Consider the following 14,021-nt stretch of genomic DNA (forward strand, 5'->3'; position numbering starts at 1 on the left):
GCAATCAGCCATGGATGCAACCAACATGCTCATGATTTAAGTCCATGAAATGTCTCCACAGCAACAAGCCAGTGTTTGCTTGACCAACCGGCCACCATCAGCTGGTCAAGTTGACATGTGAACCTAACCATCACACCTAGACTCCGAAACTTACCTGACAGTTACAAAGCAGTGCCTCCTCTCCCCTGCCAGAGCAAAGTCAGAGGAAACAGCTAAAAGAGAAAGCTTAAATGAAATCAGATTCTCTCAACATAATGCCCCAAATGTCCATGTTTCAATTCCATCCTACCAAAAACCAGGAAAATCTCAAACTGAATAAAAAGAAGGAAATCAGTAGATGCAGACACTGATGTGACAGAAATAGTAGAATTGCCTCACAGACATTTTAAAGCAGCTACCGTAAAAATGTTTCAAGGAGCAATTACCAACCACTTTAAAACAAATGAAAGAAATAGAAAGTCTTAGGAAAGAAATAGAAAACAGAATGCTTCAGCAAATAAAGAAGAGATATAAACAAGAACTAAATTGAAATTTTAGAACTGAGAAATGCAGTAATCGAAATAAAACCTCAAAAGATGTACTCATCAGGAGAATGGAGGAGACAATGGAAAGAGTCAGTAAACTTGAAGATAGAACAATAGAATTACCCAATCTGAATAACAGAGAAAAAGCAGATTTAAAAAAATAAACAGAGTTCAGGGACATATGGAATTATAGCAAACGTTATTACATTTGTTTTATTGGATTCCCCGAAGGAGAAGAGGAAAAGGTGAGGCTGAAAAAACACTTAAAGAAATAATGGCTGAAATGTTCCCAAGTTTGGCAAAACCCAAACTTACTGATTTAAGAAGCTGAGTGAAACCCAAATAGAATAAACCCCAAATAATCCACACCAAGGCACATAGTACTCAAACCTCTGGGAACTAAAGAGAAAGGAATATCTTGAAAGCTGGAGGGTGGAGAGGGGAACAATTCAAATGACAGCCGATTCATCATCAAAATTATCGAAGCCAGAAGGAAGTGGCACAGTATTTTTTCAGGAGCTGAAAAAAAAAAAAAAAGAACTATTAACCCAGAGGCTATATCCAGTGAAAATAGCCTTCAGAACTAAAGGGAAAATCAAGGCACTCTGAGAAGAAAAACTTAAGAGAAATTGTCTCCAGAAAACCTACTCTAAAGAATGGCCAAAGGAAGCTCTCTAAACAAGAAGGACACGGTGAAAGAAATAACCTTGGTACATCAAGAAGGAAGAAAGAATACAGTAAGCAAAAATATGGGTGAATATAATAAATTTTCCTTCTTAGATTGAGTTTTCTAAAATATGTTTGATAGTGAAGCAAAAATTGTAACACTTTCTGATGTATGTAGAGGAAATATTTAAGACAACTACATTATAAATGGAACATAAAGATAAGATTTCTATGCTTCCCTTGAAATGGTAAAAGTTTTGAGTAGACTGTGATAAGTTTATGCATGTATAATGTAATGTCTAAAATAACCACAAGAAAACTATACAAAGAGATTCACTCAAAAACATGACAGATATCTCCAAATTCAATTCTGAAAAATGTTCAAGCAAACCACAGGAAGGCATGAAAAAGAAAGGAAAGAAACCAAAATCTGAGATGACAACCCAAAAACAAAAATAAAATGGCAGACTCAAGTTCTAACATATCAATAATTACATTAAATATAAATGGTCTCAATACACCAATTAGGAGACAGAGATTAGCATAGCAGATTAAAAGACAAGACTCAATGATATGATGTTTATAAGAAATTCACTTAAAATATAACAACAGGTATGTTGAAGGTAAAAGGATGGAAAAGACACATCATGTAAACATTAATCAGCATAAAACAAGAGTGAATATATTAATATATTATATATTAATATCAGTAAAGCAGACTGTAGAGGGAGTAGCAGAGAGAGAGACATTATACAATGATAAAAGCGTCAATCCACTAGGAAGATATAGCAATCTTAAATGTGTGTGCATCAAAAACAGGAGCTGCAAAACATGTGAAGAAAACTTAACAAAACTTAAAGGAAAAATAATCATAGTTAAAGACTCTAACACCATTCTATCAACAATTGACAGAACACCTAGACAGAAAGCCATAAAATATACAGAAAAATAATACCATCCACCAACAGGATATAATTAACATTTATAGGACACTCCACTCAACAACAGCAGAATATACATTTTCTCATGTGTTCGTGGAATATATGCCTACATAGGCCATGTCCTAAGCCCGAGACAAATTTGAACATATTTTTACTATTGAAATTATACTTAATGTGTTCTCTGATCACAATGAAGTCAAACTAAAAAAAATCTCCAAACACTTAGAAACTAAACAATGTACTCCTAAATGATCCATGAGTCAATTAAGGAAAATAAAAATACACTGAACTGAATAAAAATAAAAATGCATATGAAAATTTGTGGGATGCAGCTAAAGTAGTGCTGAGAGGAAAATTTGTAGCAGTGAATGAATACATTAGAAAATATCCTGGAGCAAAAGAACCTTATATGCAAAAAATGAACCTCTACCTTATGTAAAAATTATTTCACAATGGATCCTGGACTTAATTGTAAAACATAAGACTATAAAACTTTAGAAAACAATATAGGAGAAAATCTTTGAGATTAAGGGTTAGGCAGAAAGTTCTAAGACTTGATACAAAAGTCAGTCCATAAAATGAAAAATTGATAAATTGAACTTCATAAAAATTAAAACTGTTGCTCTACAAAAGGTAGAGGATGAAGCAATAAGGTACAGCCTAGCGGTGAGAGAATGAAACAGTTAGCTTCAGCCTAGGAGATAATATCTGCAAATGACATATTTGATGTAGAAATAGTATCATACATTTTAGGTTGTGTATATGTTACTAGAATAAAAAATTTTCAAAAACATAAGGACTGTATAACACAGTGAACCCTAATATAAACCATGGACTATAGGTAATAGTACAATTATAAAAATGTTCACTCATCAATTGTAGCAAATGTAGAACATTAGTGCATGGTGTTAATAATAGCAGAGTATATGAGAACTCCGTGTTTTCTGCATGATTTTTCTGTAAAGCTACTATTTCAAATAAAAAAAATTTTAATAATCTAAATTGACAAAAGACATAAAGAGACATTTCGTCAGAGGATATATGGATGGCAAATAAGCACACGAAAATACGCTTAACATCATTAGCCATTAGGGAAATGCAAATTAAAACTACAGTGGGATACCACTTTGCTCCTATCAGAATGGCTAAAATAAAAAATAGTGACATCATCAAATGCTGTCAAGGATGTGGAATAACTGGATCACTCATGCATTGCTAGTGGGAATGAAGTTGGGATAGCTATTCTGGAAAACAGATTTCCAATTTCTTAGAAAGCTAGTCATGCAAAAGCCACAGATCCAGAATTGCATTCCTGGGCACTTAACCCAGAGAAATGAAAACTTATTATTTTAGCTTGTTAAAGTTGCTGGAATGCAATATACTGGAAATGGAACAGCTTTTAAAGGGGAATTTATTAAGTTGCAAGTTTACAGTCCTAAGGCCATGAAAAATGTCCAGACTAAGGCACCAAGAAGAGGTTACCTTCACTCAAAACAGGCTGATGCAGCCCAGAATACCTCTGTCAGCTGGGAAAACACGTGGTGACATCTGCTAGCTTTATCTCCTCATTTCATAAGGCTTCCTCAGGGGCATTTTTCTTCTGTATATCCAAAGGTCTCTGGCTGTGTGGACTCTGTGGGCTCTAAGGCTTTTTCCAAAATGGTTCCCTCTTAGAAGACATCAGTAAGCAATCCCACCTTGATGGGTAGAGACATCTCTCCATGGAAACCATCCAATCAAAAGTCATCACCCATAATTGGGTGGGTCTCCATGGAAACAATCAAAGAGATCCCACCCAGTAATACTGAATGAGGATTAAAGGACATGGCTTTTCTGGGATATACGATAGCTTCACACCAACACACGTATGTTTCTCCCAAACCTGTAAACAAATATCCACAGCAGCACTTATTCATATAGCCCCAAGCTAGAAGCTCCCCCAAACGCTCTTCAGCAGGTGAATTGATAAATGAATTGTGGTGCATCCATATCACAGGGTTCCACTGAGCCACAAGGAGGAATGAACTACTTTTATGCACAAGTTCTTGGACGAATCTTGAAGGAAGTATGCTGAATGGAAACAATCAATCCAGAAGGTTCCCATACTGTGTGGTCACATTTATCTAACATTCCTGTCTCATTTTGGCTTTGCGTCTGGCTTCTTTACTCAATGTTGCATTTTCAAGGTCCACGTGCAGCAGTAGCAGACCGTCTCTGCTCCCCATCTCAGGGATGGCCGCAGCTTGCTTGTCCTGCTGCTCTGTGGTCCCCACCTGGGAATGAAGCCCCACCCCCTACTGTCTCCTCCTCACTTTGAAGATACAGCTCAGGCCTCAGGCCTTCCCCACGTGCTCAGACACCTTTGCCCTTGGAAGATACAGGAAAAGTTACCTTCACACAGAAGGAACAGCCCTTCCATGTGCTCACAGGACCCTTCTCCAGCCTAGGGAGGGTGAGGTTGTGGACCCATAGCCCCAGAAGCCACAGAGCCTCCCACTGGTCCAGGGCCTGGGCCGTCTCGTGTCCCTCCCCTCCCTGGTCAAGAGCAGGCACTGAGAGGATGGACTCACCTCCAGCAGGGGAGGCAGTGGAGAGGGCCTGGGTTAGACCCCAAGATGCTGGCTTGGCCACAGCAGCCCCTGCCCAGAAGGCATGCCCACGCAGGGAAGGAGCCTGCTCTCCACCGTGTGTGCTAGGTGTGCCCGGCTAGTGTTGGAGGCCCAGTGGCCTGCCAGGGCTGAGAAAGTCTGGCCTCTCAGATGTGTGCAGGCGTTTCCTCCCATCCATCCTTTGGCACAGCCCCAGGAGGGGCAGCCAGGCCGGGTCCCCCATAACTGCCCAGGCTGGGAAGTGATCCAAGGGGCAGAGTGAAGATGATCTCCAGGTCTTAGTGGACCTGTTGCAGGGGTCACCGAAAGGCACCAGGAGATCCACACATTGTCAATAAGGGCTGATGTACCCCCTTAGCGAAGCTCCTGCTGGCGGCTCAGACTCTGCCTCCTCCAGGGTGAAGCATGAAAGCAGTTCGCAAGTTAAAATGGGCTGAGGTCCATCCCCCAAACGACGCCTTACTCCTGGTCCCTAAGGATGTGACCTGAGGGGAAATAGGATCCTTGAAGATGGAATTAAGTAAAATGAAGCTAAATCCCTTTTAGGCCAAATGAGGTCAAACCCATTAGGTGGGCCCCAACCCAATATGTCGGCGTCTTTATGAGAAGAGGGAGCTCTGGACGCAGACACCAGGGGGGCGGCCACATGACGGCGGACAGGAAGGTCCGAGTGATGCTGCCCCGAGCCCGGGAGACTGGGGTGGCCGACGAGCATCAGCAGTGGCAGCAGGGAAGGGCCTTCTCTGTGGCTTCCAAGGGCGCCGGCCCTGCCCAGCCTGGGCCTTGGACTTGAGGCCGCCAGGACTGCGAAGACGAGTGCCTGCCGTGCTCGCGGCCTGGTCGCGGTATTTGTCACAGCAGCCCGCGGACACCGGGACCAGGGCTGAGGACCCGCTGCAGACATACGCGCCAACACTCCCACCAAGGAGCTCGGGGGAAGGGGCCCTAACTAAAGCCATCTGTTCCCGCACCCGGGAGAGGGCAGGTGCCCTGAGTGCTGCTCCCCTGGGCACCCAGGGCTGGCCGGAACAGGACCTGGGTGGCCTGACCGAGGTTTCCGCTGACCAGGACACTGCTGCAGCAAGGCCACCTGTGCACCGGGCTGGGCCAGCAGCCCCCCAACCCCAACCCTGAAGAAGCTACTCCCCAGGCCAAGGAGCTGAGCACTCACGGGGTCACAGGCTTTGTGGCTCCCCTGTGGCCAGGCTGGGTGCACTGCCTGAACCCAGGTTCCAAACTGACAACTCGCGTTCCGGGGTGGGAGTGTGGGGGTGCTGGGGGCTGTAAGGGGGTGCAGGGTGGGGGCTCCCTGCACAGACGCCACCAGCCGGACGTTCCGGGACCTGGCAGCTCCCTTTCCACCACGGTCAGCTTCTGAGGTGCTTCGGGCTGGCCAGGGTGGTCGGCACCCCCTGCCCCACCTTGGCCGAGTGCTGCGGGAAGGGGGCCCTGTGGACTCAGGAGTCCACGCCGTGGCAGGGCAGGCTCTGTCCACCATCCTCCCCCAGACAGGGGATCTGCAGATGGGCCCATGGGCCAGGGTGAGGAGCAGGCAGCTTCCTCCCGGAGGGCTGACGAGGGCTGATGCCCAGGCCCCATCCCCGCAAGCCCGAGCTCTCGGGAAATGCTGAGCGCATGGCCACTGCTGACCACGGCAGCTCAGGGCTGGCTACCCTCCCCGTCAGTCCCATAGGACCACTGGGCTGGGTGGAGCATGCCTGGGTGCCAGTGGCCACTGGGGTGCTGGCGGGCCCGCAGGGGTCCGAGGGCAGGAGCTGTGAGCGGCTCCCGGCCGGCAGCGCAGAAGGAGCCACTCAGCCCCCCAACCACAAAGAGCCAGATTCTTCCAAGAAGGAGCCTGGGAGCAGATTCTACACCCTGGACGGCCAACACTGGTTCTCTGAGGTGGGGCTGGCCCTCGAACCTGCAGAACTGTGAGCTAAGCAGTGGGGACCTGCACTGCCACTAGGCAGCACCTGAAAACTGACACACACGTGGTTTCCCCTCGACCCCACACCGCTCCGGGCAGAAAGCTCCCACGAGCCTCTGCAGAGCATCTGTCTCCCACAATGGAAGACGCCTTATTGCCAGACAAACTGGTTTTCCAAGAAAAGATCTTTTTTTAATGTGCAACTTCCTGGTTTTAAAAATGTCGATAACTAATCACAGTTCCCGGTTGTCTAAGTCCGTTTTCCTAAGAGCTTACAGGATGATCTTCCCCAGGGGTCCCATAATCAAGGGGCTTTGGGAAGTTCTGTGGACTCGCAAGTCGCATTGATACCCACCAACCCCACACAGGCCGTCCCGACTCTCCTCCCTTCCAGCAAAGTGTGCCCACGACAGCGAACACCCGCATCACAGGGAAACTGCGACCACGCAGATCTAGCGGGGACAAGCCCACTAGCCAGTCAGAGGCTTCACTCATTTCTGGAGGACGGCAGGGGGATAAGAGATAGGCTGGGGGGCCCAGAGCCAAGGGTGGGGCGCCAAGAAACCAGAGGGGCTCGAGGCGGGGTCAGCAGGGAGGAAGAGAGGCACCCAGTGTGGTCGGGGGAGGCGGCGACCACCCGCTTGTGGCTATGGGGTTTCTTCTGGGGTGATGCAGATGTTCTAAAATGAGGTGGTGGTGAAGGCGACCCCATGGCGTGAGTGTGCCACACACCACTTCACTGTGCACTTCCAAGGGTGCAATTCATGGTGTGTGGCTTATACCTCAAAACGTTTTCACGTAACCAGTTGCTTCTCACAGAGCGCTTTCGGTGGTTTTTGCTGAACTCTTGCATCCCTGGCCAACGTGCAGTTGTAACTGGTGGATGAGTGTAGCTGACACGGATGAGGGCTGGTACTTAACAAGTCACAGAGAGCAAAGCAACGAAGAACGTCGCCCGTTTGTCAATGGCCACGTGACTTCTTTGCTGAGTTGGATGACAGTGTCTGAGTACTGGGAGATTATTTCCTCAGTTTTTTTGCCCTATTCACAATGTAATGGCTACGGCTATGACATCCTTTTCGGTTTAACCTGCATTGTTAATATTTCCTCCATTACTTTAAGTCTCTAAAATCAAGGGAACCATAAACCAAGTCTTGACTGGTAGCAAAAAACAAAACACAAGCAAACAGAAACCAACAAGAAAGGGTGATATGAAACAGGAACTTTCTAGAAGAAAACAGAAAGCGTTCTTTGAGATTAAATAGATGGCTGCCCAAATTTAAAAACTGAAAAGCTACACCATGCTCTGAAATCTGTCCTATAACTAATTATTGTAGTGTGCTTTGAAATTTATTGTTTTTTTGTGTATGTTATTTTTCACAATAAAAAATAAAAATAAATTTAAAAATTAAAAAAAAAAGAAGAAGCTACACAGCGGCTGGAGAATAAAGCTGAGAACGTCCTGGAGAACATCAGACAAAAGGTAAAATGGATGGAAAATAAAAAGTGGGGAGGCAGAAGGGCTCAATCTCCCCATAAGAGACCCAGGAATGATGTCCCGCTATGTCCACACCCCGGCCTCCGAGCTTCGCGCAGGGCTCACGCTGGAGTGACCCTCCGGTCGTCTACCCCAAGCCCTCCAAAAGGAGGTGCAGCCAGAGAAGGCGCCTACACGTGCCCAGCTCGGCTCTGCTTGGGGCTGTGCGTGGACTGCCAGCCCAGCCCTGCCGTGGAGGGCAGGTGTCTGGGTCAGCACAAAGCATATCTATGCTGTGCCCAGCCATCAGGTACGGAGCCACACCCTCACTCCCAGTGAACCCCCTGCTCTGTCTCTTTGTGGGCACAGAATGCAAGAGAAGAAAGTATATTTGGCATCAGCCTCAAATCTCCAACTGAAAGAAGAAAGAGCCAGCCCTGTCGCAGGGCAGCTTTTTCCAGACTAAATGCAGGGTAGGCTGAATGGGGGGGTCTCAGGCCTAGCAGCAGCCTCGTGGACATCCCTAGAATCAGGGGCAAAGGAAAGGTCTCTGGACCAGAGAGGAAACCTAACAGGCTCAGCTCACAGCAATGGGGACTCGATGGGGATCAGTCTTCTTGTCCACCACAGGGGTGCTGGCCTTTAGAGTCAGGAGAAAAAATCATTTTGAGCTAAGAATGTTATGCCTAGCCAAGTCCCAATTAAGTTTGGGGGTGAACTTCTAGATATGCAAGGTTTTAGAAAGTTTACTTCTAGTATTCCCTTTGTACTCTGTCTAAAAAGTTTTGCTTCGGGGTTGGGTGGTTGGAAGTGAAGGTACCCCGGAGAATCATGTTCTTAAAGCTAGTCCATTCCTGGGGTGTAAGCCTGTTCTAAGCAGGACCTTTTGATGAGGTTATGTCAGCTAAGGCGTGGTCCAGCGTGGGTCTTCATCCTCCTACTGGAGTCCTCTTACTGAAGCGGAATGCAACGGTACCTGGCAGAGAAGGGAGAGGCCAGCCGCTGCCGTCAAGTGCCTTGTCTTGTGACAGAGGAGCCTAGAATCGCCAGCAGCCAGTCCTCAGGAAGAAAGAATCATCTTGATGATGCCTAGATTTGGACATTTTCATGGCCTCAGAACTGTCAGCTGGTAAACTAAAAGCTCCCATTGTCAAAGTCAACCCATTTTATGGCATCTGCTTTCAGCAGCCTAGCAAACTAAAATAAGGATGTACTGCCCAACAGCCAGCAGTAGCCACGACATCACCAACACAATAATTCAAGGGGAAAAAAGAAAATAAAAGAGATGGAAAGTGGTTGCATTAACCCAAGAATGCTATATGAAGAGAAATCTTAGTCTGAGAGCCTGAAAAGCAGCTCTTCCAATTTAGACATTGGGAATAGTGCGACTAGGAAGTGGGATGATCTCCCTGGCATGGTGATAAAAGCATGACGCTTCCATTAGCATAGAAAAACAAAGGCAATTAGCAATACCAGGACAAACAAAGGGCTATGGAAGGTCATATGAAACCTTGTGACATGATTTTGAGCAATTGATAGAGTGTAAAAAATATATATCCATTTTATACTGGCTCATGGATCATTCCAGGGTCAGTGGTATAAGATTTCATTTCCTTTCTGGAGATAAAAGGAATAATATTTATAAAATCATATTATATATTTACTGACTTTAAAATTAGGTAGCAGCTTCTCCTCAGTCCACTTTTATGTTTTGCTTTTTATAAACAAACATACTGGATTAAAATAACAATACTCGGGACTTCCGGAGAAGATGGCGGCTTAGTAAGACGCGCGGGTCTTAGTTCCTCCTCCAGAAAAGCAACTAAAGAAAAAGAAACAATACGAACAGCTCCCGGAGCCACGACAGAGACCAAAAAGACAGCGTACCCCATTCTGGAACGGCTGAACGGACAGGGAGAATCCGCTGCAGTGAGATACCCAAGGGGCGTGCGTTTTCCCGGCCGGGGCGGCTGGCGACTGGGGTCCCCTCCACGCACATGGCTCCCCGGTCTGACTGGGAACGTTGGATAGCGGGGCCCTCCCGCCATGCTTGGCGTCTCGGGCCAGCTGGGCAATTTGGACTGGTACTCCCCCAAGCCGTGGCGGCCGGCGACCCCCCCCCTCCACGCGCGGTTTCCCGGGCTGACTGCGAGATTCGGATTGGCAAGTTAAAGGAGCCACAGCATCTTTTACTGGTGGGACCCGCAGACAGACGAGCGCCATGAGCGCCACCTACTGGGCAGGAAAAGAAAAACAGAGCCCAGAGATTTCACAGAAAAACCTTTCAACCAGCCGGGTCCCACACCCAGGGAAATCTGATCAAATGCCCAGACACCAGCAGAAAATAATGGATGACGCTCGGAAAACTGAAGATATGGACCAGTCAAAGGAACAAACCAATAGTTCAAATGAGATACAGGAGGTGAGACAACTAATGCTGAATATACGAACAGAAATGGAAAAACTCTTCAAAAACCAAATCAATAAATTGAGGGAGGACATGAAGAAGACATGGGCTGAACAAAAAGAAGAAATAGAAAATCTGAAAAAACAAATCACAGAACTTATGGGAGTGAAGGACAAAGAAGAAAAAATGGAAAAAACAATGGATACCTACAATGGTAGATCTAAAGAGACAGAAGCTACAATTAGTGAACTGGAGGATGGAACATCTGAATTCCAAAAAGAAACAGAAACTATAGGGAAAAGAATGGAAAAACTTGAGCAGGGGATCAGGGAACTGAATGACAATATGAAGCGCACAAATATACGTGTTGTGGGTGTCCCAGAAGGAGAAGAGAAGGGAAAAGGAGGAGAAAAACTAATGGAAGAAATTATCACTGAAAATTTCCCAACTCTTATGAAAGACCTAAATTTGCAGATCCAAGAAGTGCAGCGCACCCCAAAGAGAATAGACCCAAATAGGCGTTCTCCAAGACACTTACTAGTTAGAATGTCAGAGGTCAAAGAGAAAGAGAGGATCTTGAAAGCAGCAAGAGAAAAACAATCTGTCACATACAAGGGAAACCCAATAAGACTACGTGTAGATTTCTCAGCAGAAACCATGGAAGCTAGAAGACAGTGGGATGATATATTTAAATTACTAAAAGAGAAAAACTGCCAACCAAAACTTCTATATCCAGCAAAATTGTCCTTCAAAAATGAAGGAGAAATTAAAACATTTATAGACAAAAAGTCACTGAGAGAATTTGTGACCAAGAGACCAGCTCTGCAAGAAATACTAAAGGGAGCACTAGAGTCAGATACGAAAAGACAGAAGAGAGAGGTATGGAGTAAAGTGTAGAAAGAAGGAAAATCAGATATGATATATATATAATACAAAAGTCAAAATGGTAGAGGAAAATATTATCCAAACAGTAATAACACTAAAAGTTAATGGACTGAATTTCCCAATCAAAAGACATAGAATGGCAGAATGGATTACGACCCAGCAATACCACTGCTAGGTATCTACTCAAAGGACTTAAGGGCAAAGACACAGACGGACATTTGCACACCAGTGTTTATAGCAGCAATATCTACAATTGCAAAGAGATGGAAACAGCCAAAATGTTCATCAACAGACGAGTGGCTAAACAAACTGTGGCGTATACCTACGATGGAATACTATGCAGCTTTAAGACAGACTAAACTTATGAAGCATGTAATAACATGGATGAACCTAGAGAACATTATGCTGAGTGAGTCTAGCCAAAAACTAAAGGACAGATACTGTATGGTCCCACTGATGTGAACCGACATTCGAGAATCAGCTTGGAATATATCATTGGTAACAGAGACCAGCAGGAGTTAGAAATGGGGTAAGATAATGGGTAATTGGAGCTGAAGGGATACAGACTGTGCAACAGGACTAGATACAAAAACTCAAAAATGGACAGCACAATAATACCTAAGTGTAATGTAACTATGTTGGAACACTGAATGAAGCTGCACCTGAAATATAGTTTTTTGTTTGTTAAAAAAAAAAAAATTATAGACACAACATATTGGCAAGTTACAGAAGAGACATAGTAGTAGATTCAGAACAAATGTAAATCTTATCAATTCTTCCCTGACCATGTATTAAATTGTAACTCCCCACTTCTTCTCTTTTCCCTGCTTTACCTTTCTCCATAGGACTTACCACCACCTGATAGTTTACATATTTTACCACTATACATTTTACATATTTGTTTTGTTTGTTTCATCCCAAAACTAGAAACTTAGCTCTGGAAAAGGAATGTTTATTATTATTATTATTATTATTATTATTATTATTATTATCACTTTGTTAATTAGAGAAGTTGTAGCCTTACCGAAAAATCATGTACAAAACATAATGTTCTCATATGCTTCCCTGTTTTGACACTCTGCATTAGTGTGTTACCTTTGTTGCAGTTGATGAAAGAATATTAAAATGGTATTATTAATTATAGTCCATGTGTATATTAGATGTATTTTCCCCATACCACTCTGTTATTAACACCATGTATTAGTGTTGCACACTTGTCACGATTCATGAAAGAACATTCTTAACTATAGCCCACCGTCCACAAGTTTCACTGTTAAGCAACCCCAGGCTTCACCTTCTAACTTTGATCGTAGTAGCATACATGACCCACAACTTTCCTTCGATCACACTCACACACACAATTCAGCGCTGTTAATTACACTCGAAACCATGTACTTCCATCACCACCATCTATGTCCACACCTTTGAAATAACCTAAGTAGAAATTCTGTACAAGTGAAGCATCAGCTTCCCATCCTCTGTCCCCGTCTCTCCCCTGGGGACCTGGATTCTGGATTCTAGCTCTACGCATCTGCTTTTTGTGTTTTTTATCAGCGAGATCATATCATACCTGTCCTTTTGTGTCTGGCTTATTCCACTCAGCATGATGTCCTCAGGGCTCCCCCATGTTGTCCCATGCACCAGGGCTTCATTCCTTTTCAGGGCTGAGTACTATTCCCTCGCATGCACACACCACGGTTGACGGCACTTGGATTGTTGCATCTTCGGGCAATTGTGGCCCACACCAAGATGAAAATCGCCGTGCGATGTCTGTTCTTGTCCCTGCTTTCAGCTCTTCTGGGGGTATCCTGAGCGGCGGGATTTCTGGGTTCTCGGGTGGTTCTATAATCAGCTTCCTGAGGCACCCACCGCCAAGCCACCTTCTGTTTTACGTCCCCACCCACAGCAACTGAGCTGCTGCTTCCCACATCCCGGGAAGAAGGGGGCTCTGTCTGCCTCGCTGTTGCCACGAGGGTCTGGGCTGCGTGTGGCCCATGGTACCCGAGCAGCTGAGGCAGGTAAAGGCCCAGCCCAGACTGACCGGGGCAGCCTTCCCGGGCCTGCAGGCAGGCTGGTGCCCACGGCTGCGCACGCGGAAGCCAGGTCTGTGCCCAAGACTCCAAGTGGTTAATGAAAAAAACGTATGAGCTAAAATTAGTACAACTAGCAAGATCAAGGGAGAGTTTAGCAGGTAAAAATGACTTAAATGCCCCTCTCATCCTGGAGAGTCAAATGAGGTTGTTTAAGATGGATATGTCCAGAAACCGGAAGTCAGTGCGTTTTATTTAGAATTATGGTAGTAACAACAAGATCTGAAAATATAAACTATTAAAATGGTTTTCTCCTGAGAGTGGGACCAGTGGTGGAAAACTTTTCTTTTTCAGTTAATATCAGTCTGCACTACTCTAATATTTTTACTTTGTGTGTGTATTGCTTTTATAATTTTAAAAAATGTGGGGAAAAAGCCATGTACACACACTTCAATATCTTTGGCTCTTGCGAAAATGTCTTCACTTGTTTATGATTTAGTATTATGCCACTGGACTTCATAGAGGACCAATATAACAAATGGCCATCTGAAG

The sequence above is a fragment of the Tamandua tetradactyla genome, chromosome 13 (assembly GCF_023851605.1).
Source record: "Tamandua tetradactyla isolate mTamTet1 chromosome 13, mTamTet1.pri, whole genome shotgun sequence".
Classification (NCBI taxonomy): domain Eukaryota; kingdom Metazoa; phylum Chordata; class Mammalia; order Pilosa; family Myrmecophagidae; genus Tamandua; species Tamandua tetradactyla.